Source organism: Stomoxys calcitrans, chromosome 1 (assembly GCF_963082655.1).
Source record: "Stomoxys calcitrans chromosome 1, idStoCalc2.1, whole genome shotgun sequence".
In the NCBI taxonomy this organism is placed as follows: domain Eukaryota; kingdom Metazoa; phylum Arthropoda; class Insecta; order Diptera; family Muscidae; genus Stomoxys; species Stomoxys calcitrans.
The window spans coordinates 106,208,638-106,232,800 of NC_081552.1; the positions used below are offsets into that span (position 1 = coordinate 106,208,638).

Below are 24,163 nucleotides of genomic sequence, written 5' to 3' on the forward strand. Positions count from 1 at the left end.
TTCCGTAATGGAATGTTCATGGGAAATTTAGTTCGTGTATATATAAATCTTCTTTATCGTGTAAAATTTAAAGTGCAAAACTATATAAAGTTTTGGTGAGTTCTTGTTGTCATTAGAACATCTCAAATCCACCTTAGCGTGTATTCAATTCATTGTTGCCGAATTTTAAATTTCATGTACACGAAATTATTCTTCAATTGACGAGTTTCATTTGTTGTCTGATTAGTTTTGTATCAGACTTTCAAGCGAATAGAAGGGAGATCTCTGCATTATTTTGAAAACTCAATTCAACCGCGGTTGAATTTGAGTAGACAAATTGCATTATACTCAAAGATTTATGAAATTCAAGTGAATTAATTGTACGTCGCACTTGCCATTTTAGCAATTTCAAAAAGACAGATATGTTGTATGGAAATCCAAAACAATAAAATAAAATACAACTAGTGAAAATTATTTGTAAGTAAAACCTACATTTGGTAAGCATAGTATTTTTTTTATTTTTTTTTTTATAAATTCATTGTACATATTAATTTCCGATGTAAGTTAGTGCCTAAGCGCCGGTAAGCATTGCAGAGCCAAGTGGGCTTAACTGAAAGTAAAATAACATACTTCAGAAGTAATTTATTATAGAAATTTGTTTATTACAGATTCTCAAAAGTTATTAAGATGTGATTTTTTAATAATTTATTAAAAATGGAAAGACTGTTACAAGATTTATTTCCTGTGGTATATTATTGAATTCAGTACTTCCTGAAAATTCAATACGTTTTTCTGTCGTTTCGGTGCTACATAATGCTACTAGTAATTGCTGATTATTTCTTGTATAAAACGAATTTTGATTTATTCAAAAAGTAATTGTATGATGTCCGATATTGTTAACGCATTTAAAAACTTATAAATATGCTTGAAATTTATATATACCAAGGAAGCGGTAATACGTTTGTAAAAAGATTACAAAATAACGAATGTTTCGGATAACTTAATGGTACATTAACTATAACTTCAAAGATGTATTCTGAGGTCTCCGCATAATTGACAAATTATTACGTTCACCGTATGAACCAAGGCCTGATAAGTGAGCAGCTTTGTCTGGTAGTCAAAAACATTTTTTAATTTATTTAATATTAGCCGAACCCGGCCCGCTCCGCTGCGCCTTCTTTAACTCTCTAATATCTTTTGAGGGTGGGGACACTTCGCCCTGAATGCGGATATCAAATTCGTGCCATCCTGGCGAGAACAACGAACAAAGCGGTGTTTATCCCCTCTTAATATTGGCGATATTTGCGAGGCATAATTTTTAAAAAAATTTCCGCAACGAGGTGTCGCACTGCGGGGCGTCGTTCGGACTCGGCTATAAAAAAGGTCACCTATCATTGAGTTTAAACTTGAATCGGAAAGCACTCATTGATGTTTGAGAATTTGCCCCTTTTCGATTCCTGGGGGTAATGTTCTTCCTTAGGGTAATGTTCGCATTAGGGGAGGTATGGTACCTCAGACGTTTCGACTCAAATATGGATATCAAATTGGTGCTGCACTTCCAAATCCCTTTAATTTGAGCCCCACTTTGCCATGGTCGGTATGAACCGTTAGGAGGATGCTTTGGGCCTGGGGCGGCCACCGGCACTTTTTACTAAAAATATATATCAAATTCATTCTTTATTCCCAACGGATATGAAATTCAGTTTAGAGGGTCCTTTGGGCGTACCCCAAAACATTAGGCTCCAAAATTGGATATCAAATTCGTGTTCTACTCTCAACTACTGGGTACTTGGACCCAAATTTTAATACCATATTCGTTTTCTGGTCATCAATACCTCTCATTTGATACCCTTATTGTGCCCATCGGACCACTTGCGGATATGGGGGGCGTTTTTGGGGTAAGGGGGAGGGTCCGTCTCCACCGGATTTCTACGTTTCTTTCCAGATAAACGTACACAATTTTAAGAAAATCGGTTCAGCCAAGTATCATATAGTCATAATGGTTCTATTGGCGTTTTTGAGGGGTAGCGTGACCCCCTATACTTCGATCTGATTTTGTATGCCAGATTCGAAATCTAATCCCGAATACCTTTCATTTGAGCCCCATATTGAAATGAACGTCGAAAATGTCTGTTTGGGGGAGTTTTGGGGTTGGGGCGGCCCGATAGGTACTTAGACTGAAATTTCCATACCATATTCGTACTCTACTCCCCAATTCCTTTCATTTAATAGCTATACTATCCCGATCGGTCCATTTTTGATTTTGGGTTGTGTTTTTGGCATAAGGATGGTCCCTTCCGATACCGAAATATTTTATGTTTCCTTCCAGACCTACACAATATAAAATTTCGAGAAAATCGTTTCAGCCGTTTTTCAGTCTATACGGAACAAACAAACCGAGTCCCACATATCCGTGATTGGCTAATGTGCCCATTTTGGTCGTTTTGTGAGGATGGGTTGACGGCCTATACTTCGATATGAATTTGTATGCCAGATTCGCTATATACACCCGCATACTTTTCATTTGATACCCATACTATAGGTCCACATTTAATTTTGGGTGGTGTTTTTGGGGTAACGTTGGAGGGTCCGCCCCTTCCGTTATCTATAAATTATAAAGCCATTTCCTACTTCCTGTTCATATTCGTAATCTACTCCCGAATACCTTTCAATATGCGAAATTTTCGAGAAAATCGGTTTTACCGTTTTTCAGTCTATGCGAAACAAACAAACCGAGTCACATATATCCGTGATTGGCTAATGTGTCCGTTTTGGGCGTTATTGCCGGGGTGGGTTGACGCCCTATACTTCGACATGAATTTGTATGCCAGATTCGCAATCTACTGCCACTTATTTTTCATTTGATGCCCATACTGTCCTTATAGATCCACATTTGATTTTGGGTGGTGTTTTTGGGGTAACGGTGGAGGGTCCGCCCCTTCCGTTATAAATAAATTATAAAGCCTATTCCTACTTTCTGACCATATTCGTAATCTACTCCCGATACCTTTCATTTGAGTCCCATATTGCAATGATCGTCAAACAAACTTATTTTATGGGGTTTTGGGGCTGGGGTGGGCCCGCAGGTACTTGGACCCAACTTTTATTTTGAAATTCGTGCTCTACTCTTGAATACCTTTCAATTGAATCCCATATTGTCCCGATCGGTCCACTTTTATTTTTGGGTAGTACTTTTGGGGTAAGGGGGAAGGTCCGCCCCGCTCCCGATACTAAAAATTATATAGCCTATGTTTCCTTCCAGACCAACCTACGCAATATGCGAAATTTTCGAGAAAATTGGTTCTGCTGTTTTTCAGTCTATACGGAACAAACAAACTGAGTTCCATATATCCGTGATTGGCTAATACGGTCATTTTGGGCATTTTTGTGGGGGTGGGGTGACCCCCTATAGTTCGACATGAATTTGTACGCCAGATTCGTAATCTACTCCAGCATACTTTTCATTTGATACCCATATTGTCCTTAACGGTCCACTTTTGATTATAGGTGGTGTTTTTGGGTAACGGTGGAATTTCCGCCCCCTTCCGTTATCAATAAATTATAAAGCCTATGCCTACTTCCTGACCATATTCGTAATCTGAAAGGTATTAGGGAGTAAATTACGAATATGACATTAAAATTTGGGATCAAGTCTAAGTGGCGTTTTTCCTCCTAAAGACACGTCAAATGACCCATTATGACAATATGAGACTCAAATGAAAGGAATTTGAGAGTAGAAAACGAATATCCAATTTTGGAGCCAAGTGTTTTCGGGTACGCCCTAAAGCACCCCCTAAACTGAACTTCTTTTCCGTTGGGAATAAGGAACGAATTTGATATATAATTTTCAGTAAAAGTGCCGGTGGCCGCCTCAGCCTCAAAACATCCTCCAAACGGTTCATATTTACCGACCATGGAAGTATGGGGCTCAAATTGAAGGGATTTGGAAGTGCAGCACGAATTTGATATCCATATTTGAGTCCAAATGTCTGAGGTGCCATCCCTCCCCTAATGCGAACATTACCCTAAGGAAGAACATTGCCCCCAGGAACCGAAAAGGGGCAAATTCTCACACTTCAATGAGTGCTTTCCGATTCAAGTTTAAACTCAATGATAAGGGACCTTTTTTTATAGCCGAGTCCGAAAGTCCCGCAGTGCGACACCTCTTTGGGGAATTTTTTTAAATGACCATGCATGGCATTATACCTCGCAAATGTCGTCAACATTGAGAGGGGATCAGGTTTAACATGCTCGTCTTAAACAAGACTTGATTGCAAGAAAATTCTAAAGATATAACCGAATAGACCACTGCTATCCCTTGATCGTTGATTTGAATGGTAAAATCTGAATCAGAAATCCGTTGAGGCCGAAACCACATTAATTTTGTTTTGATCGGTTCTATATACAGAAGCTTGGAATTTATATGGGTAAAATAAGCATAAGTCACCAGCATGCATTAGTTAACTGTAAGTTTTTAAGATCATTTATATATAGTTGGAATAATTGGGGACCTACAGGGTGGCTGATGAATATTGCTACAATGATGAATATTGCTACATTTTTTTTTCGGTGTATGGAATACATTTTTCTTTTATTCATGTTAAATTAAATTATTAAATTAATTATTAAATTATTATTAATTAAATTAATTAATTAATTAATTAAATTAATTATTAAATTATTATTATTAAATAGAAAAAAAGTTATTACATTTTTTTTTGGTAGCGGCTTTCATCAGCCACCCTGTATGACACTACGTTGAGGTACCCCATGGTTCACTAGAGCCGATTCACTTATCTCGCTTTTAACTTGTTCAAACTGCCTTCTATTACGCAAATAGAATGCAAACAATTTTAGTTGCTGTCCACCATTATAGCTAAGTTCCTCCAAAAGAATGTTGTGCTCAATAATGTCAAATGCCTTTGTTGGCGGAAATATTCATATCCTTCAACCATTTATTGTATTGTAGATGGTCATCTCCCTAACAATCATCATCATCTACAAAAGCACCTTCATCTTATCTTATATACAACAACTAAGAGCGTGCTAAGATCGGCCGGACCGAATCTTATATACCCTCCACCATGGAACGGATTTGTCGAGCTCTATGCGCGGTATCTCTTTCTAGGCAAACAAAGAATATTGAATAAGAACTGTTATGCTATTGGAGTTATATCAAGTTATAGTCCGATTCGGACCATAAATGAATGCCCTCTAGATGCTCAAGAAGTCAAGACCCAAGATAGGTTTATATGGCAGCTATACCAAAACATGGACCAATTTGACCCCTTTTCAATCCCAACCGACCTACACTAATAGAAAGTATTTGTGCTTTACTCCTTCTAAAGTTAGCGTGTTTTCGACAGACAGACAGACTGACAGACGAATGGACATGGCTAGAACGACTTAAAATTGTATGACGATCAAATATATATATACCTTATGGGTTCTCGGACGCATATTTCGAAGAGTTACAAACAGAATGACGAAATTAGTATAGCCCCATACTATGGTGGAGGGTATAAAAATGAATTTGTGTTTGTTTGTCAGTTTGTTTGTTTGTTCCGCATAGACTCAAAAACGGCTAAATCGATTACCTTGAAATTTTCACAGATTATATAGGGTAATCGGGAAGGAAACATAGGCTATATAACTTTTTGATATCGGGAGGGGGCGTACCCTCCACCTTACCCCAAAAGTACTACCCAAAAATTAAAGTGGAGCGATCCGGACAATATGGGATTCAAATGAAAGATATTCAAGAGTATAGTACGAATTTCATAATAAAAGTTGGGTCCAAGTACCTAGGGGGGGGCCGCCCCAGCCACACAATCCCTTAAAATAGGTTTATTTGACAATCATGACAACATGGGACTCAAATGAAAGGTATTCGGGAGCATGGTCAGAAAGAAGAAATATGCTTTATAATTTCTTGATTTCGGAAGGGGGCGGACTCTCCCCGTTAGCCCAAAAATCACAAGTGGACCGATTAAGACAATATGGATATCAAATGAAAGTTATTGAAGAGTAACATACGAATATGGTATTGAAATTGGGTCCAAGTACCCAGGAAGTTGCCCTAACCCTAAAATATCTAAAAACAGACAAATTGATCGTCCATTTCAATATTGGGCTTAAATGAAAGGTATTCGTGAGTAGATTACGAATCTGGCATACAAAATCAGATCGAAATGTAGGGGGTCACCTCACACCCCAAAAACTTCCCAAATGGGCATATGACCCATCATTACTATATGGGACTCAGTTTGTTTGTTTGTTCCGTAGAATCAAAAAAAGGAAACATAGGCAATATAAATTTTAGATATCGGATGATGGCTGACCCTCTCCCTTACACCAAAAACGCCACCTAAAACCAAAAGAGGACTGATGGGCACAATATGGGTATTAAATGAAAGGTATTGGAGACTAGAAAATGAAAATCATATTAAATTTTGGGTCCAAGTAACCAGCGGGCCGCCCCAACCAAAAAACTCCTCTAAACAGAAATATTCGACGTTCATATACATATGGGACTCAAATGAAAAGTATCCGGCAGTAGATTACAAATATGGAATAAAAATTAGGTCCAAGTAATGGGGGGCGCCACACCCCCAAATACCCCGAAATGGGCCTATCAGCCGACCATGGCTATATAGGATTCAAATAAAAGATATTTGGGAGTAGATTAAAAATATGACATTAAAATTTACGTTCAATTCAAGGTGGCTATTTTCCTCCTAAAAATACGTCGAATAGATTGGCAATATGGGACTCAAATGAAAGGTATTTGAGAGTAGAAAACGAATTTGATATTTAATTTTGGGGGTTTGCCCTAAATCACCCTAAAACTTAATTTTATTTCCGTCTACATTAATATGGAGCTCAAATCAACGGTATTTGGGAGTTAAGATCGAATTTGATATTTATTTTCAGGGCCAAGTGTCGGTGGCCTCCTTAGCCCCAAAACACCCTCCAATCGGTTCATACTTACCGACCATGACCAAATGGGGTTCAAAGTAAAGGGATTTGGAAGTGGACACGAATTTAATATCCATATTTGAGTCGAAATGTCTCCCCTAAAAAGCACTTCTCATTACCCTAATTTCAAAAATACCAGATCTCGGAGATTGGTAATGCGATTAGTTCGAAATTTTTTTAGCTTTAACAATAACCAAAAAATAACATGGTTTCTATTGTAGGGGACGGGTGCCGCGAGGACTGCTCAAAACCCGCCAAATGGATATATGGACCAATGACGACAATATAGAGCCATGTGTTTGGGGAGCCGCCCACTCCAAAATACCTCCCTATTATATAAAAGCTATTTGGGGGGTATATATATATTGATTTTCGGGAAATTTATATTAATTTTCGGGACAAAAACCCTGGGGTCCACCCCCCACCTTCAAACACAACTTATTTACCGATCATGACATTATGGGACTCAAACGAAATGTTTCTGAAAGTATAGCACGAATCTTATATTTACTTTGATGGCCAAGTGACCACCCCCGAAATATTTACCAATACAGAAATATGGGGCTCAAAAGAAAGACACTTGGGAGTAGAGTACACATTTGCCCAGGAACCGAGCGGCGCAAATCATACATCAATGAGCGCTTTTCGATTCAAGTTGAGTTTATCAACGATAAGGGGCCGTTTTTATAGCCGAGTCCGTACGGCGTGCCGCAGTACATGACCACGCATGGTATTGTACTTCGCAAATGTCGCTAGCATTAAGAGGGGATAGCTACCGCTTTAAATTTTGTCCGAAGTTACGCCAGAATTCGAACGCAGGCGTTCATCGTCATAGATGGACATAGGCTACAGAAGCACGATATCCACATTCAGGGCGAAGTGTCCCTACCCTAAATAGATACTAGAGAGTGAAAGAAGGCGCAGCTAGTCCACTATATAATCAACTATTATTTTTTTTCTTAATAATTTTACTATAAGTTGCCCCAATGCATTAAACGTCATTATGATCATTAAGTTCATTATTGTCACTATATAATCAACTATTATTTTTTTTCTTAATAATTTTACTATAAGTTGCCCCAATGCATTAAACGTCATTATGATCATTAAGTTCATTATTGTCATTAACAAAAACTTAATTAGCAATGTTCTTAATTGTTCTCGTTAATTTATCAGCCACGCAATCATGTTGAACTGCGTGTACGAATCTACTTCCCCTCTTGCTTCATACGATCAATCGGTTAGTCCAGCAGCTTGTGCGTCGCTACACCTTCTCGGTGAAGGCCTATTTGTGCTAACTGTGGTGGCTGCCTCACACTTAATCTGTATGTCAATGGGTCGGATATCTAGAATAGTCTCCAGTGCCCTAGTGGGTGTGGTCCTCATCGCTCCGCATGTTGCACTTTTTCTCCATAGCAGTCCACCAAACTACTGAGGCGTAAGAAAGTATTGGTCTAATCACGCTCCAGTAGAGCCAGTGGACTATCCTAGGATTCAGGCCCCATTTCGAGCCTACGGCCCGTCTACATAGTGCCCAACATCTGTGAGCCTTCTCAGTACGCTCCTGAACACTTCCAATTCTGTTTCCTGTCCAAGATCACACCTAAGTATTTGACCTTGTCAGATATCGAAATCGTCTTATTGAGGAAACGTGGTGCGTTAAATTGGCCCACCTTCGTCTTCCTCGTGAACAGACATATTTCAGTCTTCTCTGGGTTAACATTTACACCTCTGGGTCTAGCCCAGTCATATGCCATATGCAAGACCCTTTCGGCCCTTCTGCATAGCTCGTTCGGATCCTTACCTCTTAGCAGTATTATAACATCGTCTGCATAGCAAACGGGTTAAAATCCCTCCTCAGTCAGCATCCGTAATAGGTCATTTATAGTGGTCACCAATGGGAGTGGCGATAAAATGCCCCCTGTGGCGTGAGCTGTGCCACTTTCTCCCTTATATTTATGCCATTGGACACACAATTTATCCACCTGTTCCTATATGGTTTATCCAGTCTCTAGGACCGGGTCTACCCGGTGCTGGTCTAAGGATTGGATCAGTGTGTCGCTCCGCACATTGTTAAAAGCCCCCTCGATGTCAATGCATACCGCCAGTGTGTACGTTTTGGCATCGAAAGATTCTTCTATTTTATTTAAACACCACCCTTACCTCTTGCCAGGCTTTCGGAGTATATGAAAGTCCTAGGCACACTGTGAAAATTTTGGCCAGACGAGGCGCCAGAGAGTCTGCCTCTTTCTGTAGTAACGCCGGAAATATTCCATCAGGTCAGCGTGACTTAAATGGTTTGAAGTTCCTCAAGGATTCCTTTACCATAAATTCCGTTATTATAAACCTTCGATCAACGTCATTATTCCAAGATTCCGGTGTCTCCGTGAGTCTCGTCGTATCCAGTGGAAAATGGGTTTTCATCAAAAGCCTCAACATGTCCTCAGTTGTCTCTGCTCTCACTCCCAAATCGTCTATTAAAGTTTCAGTTTGGACATGGGTTTTTGGGAGAAACTTTTTCATCTTGGCGGCGTCGTATCTTTAGGAGGAAAAGCGCCACCTAGACTTGAACGCAAATTTTAATGTCATATTCGTAATCCACTCCAAAATACCTTTCAATTGAGTCTCATATAGCCATGGTCGGCTAATATGCCTATATGGGGGTATTTGGGGGTGGGCGACTTCCCATTGCTTGGACCTAATGTTATATCCCGATACCTTTCATGTGGCGTTTTTTGGGTCAAAAAATTATATAGCCTATGTTTACTTCCAGACAAACGTACACAATCTATGAAAATTTTAAGTCAGCCAAGTATCATATAAAGGGTGATTTTTTTGAGGTTAGGATTTTCATGCATTAGTATTTGACAGATCACGTGGGATTTCAGACATGGTGTCAAAGAGAAAGATGCTCAGTATGCTTTGACATTTCATCATGAATAGACTTACTAACGAGCAACGCTTGCAAATCATTGAATTTTATTACCAAAATCAGTGTTCGGTTCGAAATGTGTTCAAATTTTGACAAATTTTGTTCAGCGATGAGGCTCATTTCTGGTTGAATGGCTACGTAAATAAGCAAAATTGCCGCATTTGGAGTGAAGAGCAACCAGAAGCCGTTCAAGAACTGCCCATGCATCCCGAAAAATGCACAGTTTGGTGTGGTTTGTACGCTGGTGGAATCATTGGACCGTATTTTTTCAAAGATGCTGTTGGACGCAACGTTACGGTGAATGAACACATTTCGAACCGAACACTGATTTTGGTAATAAAATTCAATGATTTGCTAGCGTTGCTCGTTAGTAAGTCTATTCATGATGAAATGTCAAAGCATACTGAGCATCTTTCTCTTTGACACCATGTCTGAAATCCCACGTGATCTGTCAAATACTAATGCATGAAAATCCTAACCTCAAAAAAATCACCCTTTATTTATAATGGGTCTTATGGCGTTTTTGAGGGGTAGCGTGACCCCCTGTACTTCGATCTGATTTTGTACGCCAGATTCGAAATCTACTCTCCAATACCTTTCATTTGAGCCCCATATTGAAATGAACGTCCAATATGTCTTTTTTGTGGGAGTTTTGGGGTTGGGCGGCGTGATGGGCACTTAGACCCAAATTTAAATACTATATTTGTATTCTACTCTCCAATAACTTTCATTTGATAGCTATATTGTCCCGATCGGCCCACTTTTGGGTTTTTGTTGTTCCGTAGAATCAAAAACGGCTGATCCTATTTTCGTCAAATTTTCACGGATTGTGTAAGTTTGTCTGGAAGGAAGCATAGGCTATATAATTTTTAGATATCGGAAGGAGGCGTAAAGAACAAATTCGATATCTGTTTTTATTGATACTCATTTCGGGACAAAGTCCCTGGGGTCCACCTCACCATCAAACAGAGCGCCACGCGGCTGTTTGATTTTGCGGCACCACTTTGGGGAGAATTTTTAACATGACCATGCATGACAAATGTCGCCAGCATTAAGAGGGGATCACCACCGCTTTAAATTTTGTGCGATGTTATCGCCAGGGGTTGACCGCAGGCGTTCAGCGTTATTGGCGGGAATAGGCTACAGTGGCACGAACTCGATATACACATTCAGGGCGATGTCTCCCAATCCTAAAAATAAATATATAAGAGCGTTAAAGGCGCAGCGTAGCGGGCGCCTTCTAGTGTAAAATGAAAAGTATTAGCTTCGTGGTCATTACTATAGCTTGAAACGCTCTCTTCTTTTGTGGCAGTCAGGAGGCCAAGATATAAGTATTCTTAACTGATCTAAACATTTATAAAATTTATTACAGCAAAATCAAAACTGTGCAAACCTTTTGTTTGAAGTTGATTTCACTTGCTTTTTTTCGTTTGGAATTTATATAAAAGCAACATTTCCTCAACACTTTATTAGGGTCGGTTCTTTAGATATTTTAAGATATTTTATTAACTGATATTTGTGTTTCTATTTCTTATTCGTAGGGAATAAAATAATGTGTTTTTGAATTTGGTGAATGAATTTTTCGGTTTATTTTGTGCAGGCTGTGAGGCTGATGTTATTTTGAACTTATATTTTCAGACGCTGTGCTTTTCGATTTTTGCCACTTAAGGATAAATTTTCTGCGTTTCCGGATTCTGGACTTCTTGTGAGAGTGGACAATAGTTTCAACGTTTTGTGATAGATTTTTTGATATTCTTTTGTATTTTATTATTGGCGCTAAAACATCGCATGCAACTGTAATAGATTGAATTTAAGTTTGAGGTTTCTCCATGCTTACATTGCCGTTGGTGTCAAGACCTTTTTGATCTTTTGAAGTAGCTTCGTCAGGAGGTGTGCAGCACATAACTCCAATTTTGGGAGAGTCTTCGCATATTTAAAGGGGTTTACTTTGCTTTTTGCGGCCACTATTGTTATTTTAGTCTCAACCTTTAGGTACACTACTGCTGTGTATGCCTTTTCAGACGCATCAGCAAATCCATGCAGCTGTACTCCACTAGGTGGTGTTATTTGAAACCATCTTGGTATCTGCAAACTTTTCAGTAAGTGAAGACTTTTCGCAAATCTCTTCCACTCAGCGCTCAATTTTTCCCCCAATGGTACGACCCATTCTATTTGTTGCTTCCATAAATATTGAATGAATAGCTTGGATGTTACCGGCACTGGGGTCAGACAACCCAATGGATCGAAAATTTTTGCCGACAAGCCAATCTCTTAGTTACTCTATCTTCATCACCTAATTGAATGTTGAATGTGAAGCAATCCATGGTTGGGTTCCACTGTAACCCAAATGTTTTTAGACACACATCTTCGCGTATTTGTAGCAATTAATTTTGTAGCAATTAATAAGGTATGAATTTTTTGAAGAAAGGTGGTTCACATATGTACCCGAGGTGGTGGATATCCATAATCCTGCCGAACTTAACGCCTTTTTACTTGTTTTTTTAGAAAAAATCATTTTTAGGGTGCTCGGGACCGAGAGCCCCGCTGCCTGATGGTAGCTTTACCAGATTACATACCGATTTGGACTCTATTTGACATAGTTGTTGAGAATCAAGAAGGATCAAAATTGCGGCTTCAAGTGGCTAAAGATATCAAATCGGTAGATCGGTTTATATGGAAGGTATATCAAGTTATAGACCGATATAGACCAAATTGGAAAAAAATTGCGGCTTGTAAGGGATCAAGAAGTCATATCGGGAGATAGGTTTACATGAAAGCTATACCAGGTTATAGACTGATTCAAACCGTTCTTGGCACAGTTGTTGGAAGTTATAACAGAAGCAAAATTTCTGTCAAATCGAACAAAAATTGTGGCTTATAACGGCTCACGAAGTAAAATCTGGTGATCGGTTTATGTTGGAGCCATAACCAAATCTGAACTGATATGGACAGGCGGACGGACATGTCTAGATCGACACAGAACGTCCAGACGATCAAGAATATATATACTTTGGCGGTCTGAAATCTATATTTCGAGGTACTACGATCGAATTGACTAGTATACCCCCATCCTTTGTTGGTGGGTATAAAAACCAGATTAAATTCCTTTTAACAGGTTTCATTTATCATTAATACATGGTATTATTTGGGTAAACTTTGTATTCGTCACAAATTACTGCATGAATTTATCATAAACCATGTAATTTTATTGTAAACAAAGTCCCGACATTCTTTACAAAAAAGCTTACTTGTTGAAAATTTTCGTTTATTGATTATTTTTTTTGTGTACATACATCAAAAAAATTTAAATTTTATAATTTATTAAGAATACAATTGCTATTGATTTAACAGAATGTCCTTAAATCTTTCAACATGATTTAACGTCATTTAAATTGTTATGTTTTTCTTTTTGTTGAACAAAAAAATCTTCGCCTTAGGTCACATTCAAAAACATATTAACACTCATCTTAGACAAGTGTCAAACTGCCAAAAGAATAAAATTTATTATTTGGAAACATTTGTAAATGAAATCCAGAATTTAACATGTTAAAAGCGTAAGAAATTGAATTGAATTGAATTTGTAATTACAGTATCAATTGAATTAAACAACTTTCAGTTTTGCTGGCAAAATTCAAATTATTGTAGATATATTGTGTAAACAAAAGTTAAATTATTCTTTAAATGTTTTTTAATGGCAAAATCTTTAAAACAATTTTGGCAGCCACAGCTGTAAAATTTGAAAGTAGTTGCCAAGAATTTAAGAAAGAGTCATATAAAATTAAATTTTGCTATTTAATTGATAAAAATTGTAGTATAAATAAAATTTAATAAATTTTGCAGCTTTTGAAAACGCATTAAGTAGTTGGCACATAAAGAAGTTGACGTTCGAAAAATAGGCTACGTCCTTGCCCCCCCTCTATGCGTCTCTTTTGGTAATTTTAGGATAGGATAGCTACTTCTTTGAGGTAACAGCAGAGGTACACATATAGTATTAAATATTTTTAAACATGTGTATCTTTCTCCTATCCTCCAACTGTTTACTTATTCTCTATGGTGTTATTTCGAGATAGCACTTCAAAACTCTAATCAATTATTGTGTCCTCAAAGCGCATATGTTCAATTAAGAGCACCCCTATAATATTTACTTTTCTCTCATAGTTTGATTGAATTGGCAAACTTTAGCAATTCATGTTTTCTAATTGAAAAGAATGATTTACAAAATTTTACTCTTCTTTAAAAGAAAAGTTGAAATAGCGTTGAGAGTTTTATTAAAAATCGAAATAAAATAAGGACGGGCTAAAATCGGGCGAAGCCGACTTTTGACATCTAAACCACATTGGATATGCAGGCTAAGTCGTCGAATGTAAAATTTGTTTAAATTTCATATGTGAATCGTTGTGCAAATTTTTGAGAAGATCGATTGATAAATGGTTTAGCAAAGACCTTAAAAGTTAAAATCGGGAGATGCGTATATATGGGAGCTACATATATCTAAAACTGAACAACTTTCTATGAAAGTCATCAACCTTCAGAAGAATTCTAAGAGAAACCTTCGTACCAAATTTGTAAAGATCGGTTAATAAATTACTAAATTATTGGGTATTATTCAAAATCGAATGAAAATATATATGGGATCTAAATCTGAACCAAAATTTATTAAATTTAACAATGAGACTTATAAGAGAATCTATAGCTCAAAATTTCGTGAGAATCGGTTAACAAATGACGAAATACTTGCAATTTTAATCCAAATCGGAAGAACATATTTTCTACTCTGCTTACGGCACACAAAACTTCAGGGGTATTTGCGATCCATTTTCTTAAATGTAAGTTTCTAGCTCTTTCGATACCAATTTTTTAACATCCCGGCACTCTTCCTTTGAATTTGCTCCTGTTAGCAAATCGTCCTTTATTCTATTGCCAATGTCCTGCTTTGTACATCTCTTACCAATTTCTATAAGCGTCCTTATGGCCAGAAACGGTGCTGACGCTGTGCCATATGTGACCGCAGTGAGCTTATATTGTTGCACCGGCTCGGACTTTCTATTTGTCCAGAGTACATACTGGTATTCCTGGCCTTCATCATCTACTTTAATTTGGCGAAAAGTTTTTTCCACATCGGCTGATATGACGAATCTCCCCGGTTTCCACTTAGTAATGATGTCATATATGTCCTTTTGAGTTGTGGATTCTCTCCAAATGGATTAGTGTGTTATGGCTCAATCCGCACTTCTGACATTTGCCTTCGCTCAAACACCGCTTATCTTTCCCGTGCTTCAGACATTTGAAGCACAACTGGGCTGTCTTTACCCATCTATATTGCTCGTTCGATGACTGTACCGCAAATCTCCTACAAGCAACAATGTCATGCCCATGAAACTTGCAGAATCGGCATTGCTTCTTTTCGGCCATTCCAGGTCTATCCTGTATCTTAAATAGTGCTGGCAAGAACTGTTTTCTGTTCGTTGAAGCCTCCAGTGCTGGGCGAGCCCCTCATTATCTAAATAGTTTACGTATGATAATTCGGGAATATCCATTGCTTTTAATGCATGAATACTTTCATTCACGCTGTCTAGCAATTTTCTTAGACCCACCGCCACTTGGCTGTTTATATTTGGGTGGACCAGAATCTTGTCCACTAGTTTCGTGAACAAAATTCTTTTATTATTATATCTCTTCTCCAGCAATTCCCATGCTGCTTTATAGTTTGCGTCTGTGACTTGCAGATGCTGAATTAAACGGAAGGCCTCTTCTCTCAAATTCTTTTTTAGGTAGTACAGTTTTTGAACTTCAGATAATTGTGAGTTTCCATCTACCATTTTCTTAAACAGGTCATGGAAAGAATTCCATTCCTCCACATTTCCATTGGAGCATGGAATCTCTCTCCTTTTTAATTCGACAGCCTGTGTTTCTTCTTTCAAGCCACTCATCCTCCCAATTATATTTTGTATTTTTGTTTTTTAATTTTTTCTTCTATGTCTTCTAGTTCTCCATCCACTTCTTCCATACCATGTTTCGGGGTTAATTCCAAATGAAGCTGTTTGATGTCGTCGAATTGTTTTTCCCACATAGACTTCATATTTTCTAGAGCATATATAGAGACCCCAGAAATATCTGCTTCCATTGCATCGGAAAGCTTCATGATCTTTCTGCGGAATTGAGACAGTACTGCATTTTTCCTGTCACTATTGGCATGTGGGGTGGCTATAGACAACTCCTTCAACGCTTCTCGCTCTTCTACCTGTTGAGTGACTTCTCTCCTATTTTCATATAATTGCTCTTGTAGTATCTGCTCCGTTTTCTTTTGAAATACCTCCTGCTGTCTCTTCAGTTCCTCCTGCTGTATTTGAAAATGCAGTAGCATGTTCTCCTATAATACCTGAAATTGTTCCATTACTGTTCCTTGGTTCTCTTTCTTCTTTATATCCTTTTCGTGCTCGGTTGTCGTTGTAGGATTTTTCAGTAGCGCAAGTTCCACTTTTTTGCTTCTGTATTCCTCATTTTCGGGCTCCTCTCTTATTTGTTGCATGTATTCCTTACATTTTCATAGGAACTCTCAATTCTTTCCCAGATGTTTTCCTTGAAGTAGGCATCGTTATTTGGCCCAAGTTGCAATAATTTATAATTACTAAGCCGTTCTTCCTCCATTTTGAACTGAACTCTTTTGATAAGAAAAGTATTCTTAAGATATTTTATTGCTCTACATTAAGATTATTCTAATGTATAAATTATGTTCATATTTTTATGAGCACAGGCAAAGAAAACTTTTGTCACATATTAAAGTTGCGAGAAGACCCATTCCCTTGCAAAATACTTCCGTTTCCTTACCTTATCTTTGACCGCTAAGACTGATGTTTAATGGGGAAAATGCCTGTCTTAATTGCTTTGCTACTGGTCAAGATCAGACCAATTGCAACTCTCCGTTTCGCTGCATAACCTGCAAAGGACCTCATCACACGGTACTGCATTCCGAGGAATCTGTTGCTGTAACCGAATTTACTGACTCCTCGTAGAGCACAGAGTTTTTTTCTTCCCTCCTTTTTAACAGAGCAGGCTTAGTGGAGTTGACGATCGGAGAATCGTGAGATAAGGGCTTTATTGGATCCTGGCTCTCAGTGCTGCCTTATGTCTGAAAGTCTACTTCAAAGTCGAGGTCAAACTGCTACGCAGTTGGTATACGGGATGGGGGAGAAAATATATCGAAGGAGTTCGTTCTTCTATGCAAAGCTCGTTTTCTTTCTTTCTTTCTGGCCTCATATACTCCAGATCCTGATTCTCGGCACATGGATTTACCTGACATTGAAAGAAAGACACTGGCCGTCCCTTTCTTTTTCAAATCTGATCCAATAGATCTTATTGTAGGGTCAAATCCTTGCTTAAGTATAAAGATACCGGGAGAGTCTTTGATTCACAAAGATCTTTTCTTGCAGAACACACATTTTGGCTGGGTTATCGCAAGACCTGGCAATTCATCGGTTAATAGTAAAACCCATATTCACAATGTGACTATTTCTAAGCCCTTGTGGTTACGAAAAGTATTCTCAGGTCAAAGGTTGGCTGTCGTGAAGCCGTCGAGAACGCATTCTTTCATAAGGCTCCTCATATGCACCAAAAGTGTCGGATGTACACTCAACCAAATTTGTTATTCATTTCTTCATTTTTGTGTACTGAAAATGGGAAAGCAGACATTACCGCTGTTTTAGCAAACATAGGGCTGCTGCATTAGCAAACATTTCGGTCAGCTACATCAGCAAACAAAATCTGTTGTTTTAAGTACTAAAATCTGCTGAAAAAAAACGTTTTTGTTACTTGTTCACTTTCCCTGCAGCCAATTACACATTTAACAAACATTCAAAACGTTCTTATTCAAGCTTAAGACATATGTAGTCAGAGTTTGCAAGAGACGCCTGACTGGCTGATTGCTGACTGACTGATCATCGCCCATCCCAAACGGCTTAAGCTAGAATCATGATATATTGCACGAATGTTGGCCTTCTGACGTAGGCACGGGATTTTACGAAATTCGTATATGTCGGTATTAAAAATGCGGAAGTAAAAATAAATTAGGTGTTGAATTGTTGTTGCTTCAGTCTTAATTAAGCACCAGTTATTTGTGTGAATGAATGAGAGGGCATTTTAATAGAGCAGTCAATAGGTGAGAGTGTGAAAACAGTTAGGTGTTAAAGGTGTTGAATATGGAAACAGTAGATGAGAGTAGGAGAGGTAAAAGTTAAATGTGATAGAGATAGAATATGCTTTACTATGGCGGTGTTGTGGAAGTCGAAGAACATCAAATTGTTGTTGCTTTTTTAAGCGTCAATCACTTGTTCCAATTCATCTGAAATTATGTGACCAATGAATAAGTGAGAGTGTGAGGGATAAATGTTTAATGTTCGAGGGTGTTATGGAGGCGAGTGATGTTTGTGGTTAGTGTTCTTTTTTTAGGCTGCAGACTGTGACTTGTGCATTTGCATTTATTTTCGTAAGATGCTCTTATGCTAAACGTAATGCCTGTGGCGCGGAAGAAGTGATCACTGCCCAGCCCAAAGTGCTAAAGCTAGAATTATGAAATTTGGCTCGAATGTTGGTCTTGGGTCGGAGGCGCGAGATAAGGCCGGGTTTGATGATATACGAACCAAATAGTTCGAAAATGGGTACTATTTGCCCAGGGCGATCGGATACGGACAGAAGAAAGTTCTTGGGATCAAATTAAAAAGCGTCTCGTAAAAATAAACCTTGAAGGAAAAAATGTTGGAAAATCGTACGGAAGTGGGAGAAATGGTACGCTATGTGCGGAAATTGATACTATTTGGTACTTTCTTTGTTAATTGAGCTGTATTTTGTTACTAAGGTACACCACGGCAACCTAAATTGGGTAATTTAGGTACCAAAAAAAAGACCAAAAAGGTACGAAAGGTGTGAACTTTGTGCAGGGCAGATGGATAGAGGAAGAATTTTGAAATTTAGCTTAAAAGACATCTGCTGCAAAAGGATAAGGGTGAAAAAGAATGGAAAAATAGTATGGGTACGGGAGAAAACATGCGTTTAGTTCCGCAATCGGTATCATTTTATACTTCTTTTACAGAACTACTAGCAAATATATGATGGGTGACAAAATGATTTTTTTACAATTCGTACATTTTGGTACTAATATGGGTACCATTTGGTACCTTCTTTACAGATGAAACTAAAGGACTGAAACTTGGCATGTAGGTACAACTAGGAAATAATTGACAGATGACTAAATGATCTATTTACAATTTGTACCTTCTTTGCAGATGGAGTTAAAGGTCTGAATTTTGGCTAGGACATAAATAATGGGTGACTAAATGATCTATTGATAATTCATACATTTTGGTACCATTTCGTTCTTTCTTTACAAATGGAGCTAGGGGTCAGAAATTTGGCATGAAGGTACAACTAAGAAATAATTGATGAATGACTAAATTATCTATTCACAATTCGTACACGACTAGATGATTTTTTTGCAATTCGTTCATTTAGCTACTAAGCCGTACAAAATTGTACTTTCCTTATGGATTGAGCTCAAGCTCCGAAACTTTGGATACTGGTACACATTAAAAGTAATATCAGACAAAAAGATTTTTTTGTCTGTTTGCGCTTCAATTTTTTTTGAAGTTTGGAATATAGTTACACCTTGAGAGTAAATATTGAGTAACACGAAAATATTTTTGAATATTATTTGGGACTCAAATTGTCATGATCGTCATATAAACCTACTTCATGGGGTTTTGGGGCTGGGGCGGCCCCCCCAGGTACTTGGACCCTACTTTTATTATGAAATTCGTATTCTACTCTTGAATACCTTTCACTTGAGTCCCATATTGTCCCGATAGGTCCACTTTTGTTTTTGGGTAGTTCTTTTGCGGTAAGGGTGAGTTTCCGCACCCCTTCCGATATCAAAAAATTATATTGCCTGTGTTTCCTTCCAGACCAACCTACACAATCTGTGAAAATTTCAAGGAAATCGGTTCAGCCGTTTTGGAGTCTACTGAACAAACATACAAACAAACACAAATTAATTTTTATATATAAAATGTTAAAAATATCCAATATGTGTTGAATATATAAAAAATGCTTAAATTTGATACCCACCTATTTTGCTTCGTCTTTTGTTATCCATTTATGTGCAATAAAACGGATGCTTGATTGCTTTGTTGTTCCTTAAAATATATTTTACCGATACTTTTTGTAATAGTCTCCAATGCAACAAATTTAGTACCGCAGCATTTTGACACACATTATTCAAATATAAAGCAAATAACAAATTGAAAGCCAGCCAAAAATACGAGTATTACAAACTAGGTGACTACATGGGTTTTCGGAATTTATTCATTAGGAAAACCATTGTTGACAGCTAATATGTCCTAAATTGATCTTCAAGAAGAATATTTTACATGCCAAGCTGAAAATTAAGTGCTCCTATCCCTATAAATTAAAATGCAAAATCGATGGTTGCGTTATAGCGATAGCGGCAGCAGGGGAGGGGGTAGCAAAGCGGACCGGGGATATACTAGTTTATATATATAAATGAGTTGCCTGACTGACTGATTGCTGACTGAAATTTTGCACGAATGTTGGTCTTGGGTCATAGGCGAGGGATTACGCTGGATTTGGTGATATTCGTACATTACGATACGAAAATAGTACCAACAATTTACGAAATGAGTGAACTTTGTACAGGACGGATGGATAGGAGCTAGATTTTGAAATTTGAGGGTACGTACGCTTAGTACAGCAATTGGTACCATTTGGAACTTTCTTTACAGATGCAGCTAGATGTGTGAAATTTGGCATGTAGGTAAAACTAGGAAATAGTTAGTGAGTAAATGATCTAGTAATAGTTCGTGCATTTTCGTACTAAAATTGGTACCATTTAGTAAATTCTCTAGAGAAAATAGTACGAAATAGCATATCTGCGCCGAAGTAGCAGACATTTTCGCAGTCTTGACAAAAATACGACATGTGGAAGCAAACGAACTAATTGTGGTGTAATTGGTACCTTAAAGAAAATTTTCGGCAACTAGAAGATATTTTTTATTCTTATATTTAGGTACTCAAACGTACGTACATTGTACATTCTTTGCGAATTGAGCTAAAGCACTTAAAATTAGGATACGGTTACAAATAAATATTATAATATATATAAATATTGGACGGTTAGAAGATTTGTTTTTAATTCGTGCAATCAGGTACTAAAAAATTCAAAATGGTACTTTTTACAGTGTGATCTTAAGCTCTCAAAATTGGGATACAGCTATGCCTTGATCATACATATTTGGGTACGAAGAAGATATTTTTCAAAATCGTTCGTCTATGTACAAAAACATTCAAAATGGTTCTTCCTTTACGAATTGAGCTACAGCGCTCAAAATTGGGATTCATTTATACCTTGACAATGTAAATTGGGCAATTGATGCTTTTCCGATGTATTTCGACAGCTTTCAGAAATTTTATACGCATTTATTACAAAACTTCATAATCTTATAAACAGAGGTTTTTGGAAGTCCTACACTAAAAAGGGGGAATCAAAAACGGATGTAGCAAAGAGGACCACCACCGAAAAGTGCGAAAATAGGACCTATTTGCACAGGGCGAACGGAAATCGAAATACTAAGATTTGGTGACAAAATTTTCCCAAATCGTACCGAAAGTCGGAGAAATAGAATGTCTAGTATCGCAATTGGTACACTTTTGTTAATTGAGCTAGAGCTTTGAATTTTGGTACTTAGGTGCACTTTGCTTACTTACTTAGAATGGTTATGAAAGAACATCTGTTCCACTAGCTGAACGTAGAATAGCGTTCCAAATTTTTCAGCGGTGGTTTTCCCCTTCTAATGCTGGCAACATTTGTGAGGTATGTAAAACTTCTTTCCAAAGAGGTGTCGCACTGCTTCACGTCGTTTGGTCTCGGAGAAGTTTGCCCCTGTTCCTTAGTCGAATGTTCATGGACAAAATTTGCAAATTTACAATTTTGCTTGGTTGTACAAGGCGTTTTGGGAGTTGAAACCATCCATTTCTCCATTTACTGCCCATTATCACTGAATCTCTTTCGATTCTTTCAAAGGCTGCAGTTACTACTTCCGGTGACCGATGATGTCGATTTCGTCGGCATAGGCGAGTAGCATGTGTTCTCTTGTTATTAGTGTGTCATGTCTACTCACATCTGCATCTCGTATAATCTTCTCCAGCAGGGTATTAAATAGATCAAACGATAGGCTGTCTTCTTGTCTGAAACTTCGTTTCGAATTAAATGGTTCGGAGAGATTCTTTTCCATTCTTACTGAGGAACGCGTATCAGCAAATGTCATCCTGCAGTGCGAATTTATGGTCCAGGGTGGATTTACCAGGTTTAAGGCCGCATCGATAGGGCCCAGTTATCTCATTGACTTTAGGTTTTAAGCTTTCACACTGTACGACTCCTGTACATCTCAATTCGCTCACACTCACGTGCTTCCATTTTCTTTTTCTTTCTGCGGAATAGACGTTTCTCCTCTCTCCTTTTCTCCCGATACCTCTCCTTCATCTGGGCTGGTTAGTCGACAAATATAATGAGTTAAACAAGTTTTCATTTACCATTGGGAAGATTATTCCACAGACGTAAAGCATTAACAAAGAACTGTTGTTCAGATACACGATATTGATGACGTATTTGTATTACTTTTGTACCTCTTGCAGAGTTGGCAAAACGCAATACATAAGCCAGATATGACGGTTGTATTGGTATAAATTATCTTGTGGTATATATATATATATATATATATATATATATATATATATATATATATATATATATATATATATATATATATATATATATATATATATATATACAGGGTGGCTGATGAAAGCCGCTACCAAAAAAAAATGTAATAACTTTTTTTCTATTTAATAATAATAATTTTATAATTAATTTAATTAATTAATTAATTAATTTAATTAATAATAATTTAATAATTAATTTAATAATTTAATTTAACATGAATAAAAGAAAAATGTATTCCATACACCGAAAAAAAAATGTAGCAATATTCATCATTGTAGCAATATTCATCAGCCACCCTGTATATATATATATTGGGTTGCCCAAAAAGTAATTGCGGATTTAAAAAAAAAAAATTTAATGCATTTTTAATAAAACTTTGAATGAACTTTAATCAAATTTATAATTGCCATTTTGTTCGATAACCTTTTGCCATCTTCCTGGCAAATTTAGTAGTCCACGCTCATAGAACTTCTGGCCTTTATCTGCAAAAAACTGAACATAGTGCGATTTTATAGCCTCATCATTGCCGAAAGTTTTACCATTTAAGGAGTTCTGCAAAAATCGAAATAAATGGTAGCCTGATGGTGCAAGGTCAGGGCTATATGGTGGATGCATCAAAAGTTCCCAGCCAAGCTCACTCAGTTTTTGGCGAGTGACCAAAGATGTGTGCGGTCTAGCGTTGTCTTGGTGGAATATGACACCTTTACGATTGACCAATTCTGGTCGCTTCTCCTTGATGGCTGTATTCAATTTGTCCAATTGTTGACAGTAAACATCCGAATTAATCGTTTGGTTCCTTGGAAGCAGCTCAAAATATACCATACCCTTCCAATCCCACCAAACAGACAGCATAACCTTCTTTTGGTGGATATCAGCCTTTGAAGTGGTTTGAGCTGGTTCACCATGCTTGGACCATGATCGTTTTCGACTAACGTTGTTGTAAACAATCCATTTTTCATCTCCAGTTATGATTCGTTTTAAAAACTGATCGAATTCATTGCGTTTAAGGTGCATATCACAAGCGTTGATTCGGTTTGTTAAAGAATTTCTTTCAATTCATGTGGTACCCATATTAAAATTGACGCCAAACAAACAAATGTAAACAAAATTTCGCGCACTTTTTTCTAAAGCAAGCTAAAAGTAACAGCTGATAACTGACAGAAGAAAGAATGCAATTACAGAGTCACAAGCCGTTGAAAAAATTTGTCAACGCCGACTATATTACTACTATATTACCGACAATTACTTTTTGGGCAACCCAATATATATATATATATATTTATAAATATGTATATATATATGCAATATATATATATATATATATATATATATATATATATATATATATATATGGTATAGAAAAGAAGTTAAAAAGGTTCTTTTTGTGGTCAATAGGTACCATTTTTTCCAACCAACCCTTTAATTCTGTATCAGAATCAAGGCTGCGGAGTAGGATTCGAGCAATTTTATCTCCTCCGACTCCGGGA

General features: G+C 37.4%; 1 protein-coding gene across 2 annotated transcripts in view; it reads left to right on the forward strand.

Moving 5' to 3' along the window:
* The first annotated feature begins 241 nt into the window (after positions 1-241).
* Positions 242-24,163, forward strand: part of LOC106092144 (aminopeptidase N) — a 41,510-nt gene continuing 17,588 nt past the window's right edge. The window contains exon 1 of one of the 2 annotated variants that reach the window (XM_013258915.2): positions 242-476. The gene's annotated coding sequence lies outside the window, so the exon portion shown is untranslated. The remainder of the gene's footprint in view (positions 477-24,163) is intronic. The other variant, XM_013258914.2, reaches the window with a different exon arrangement.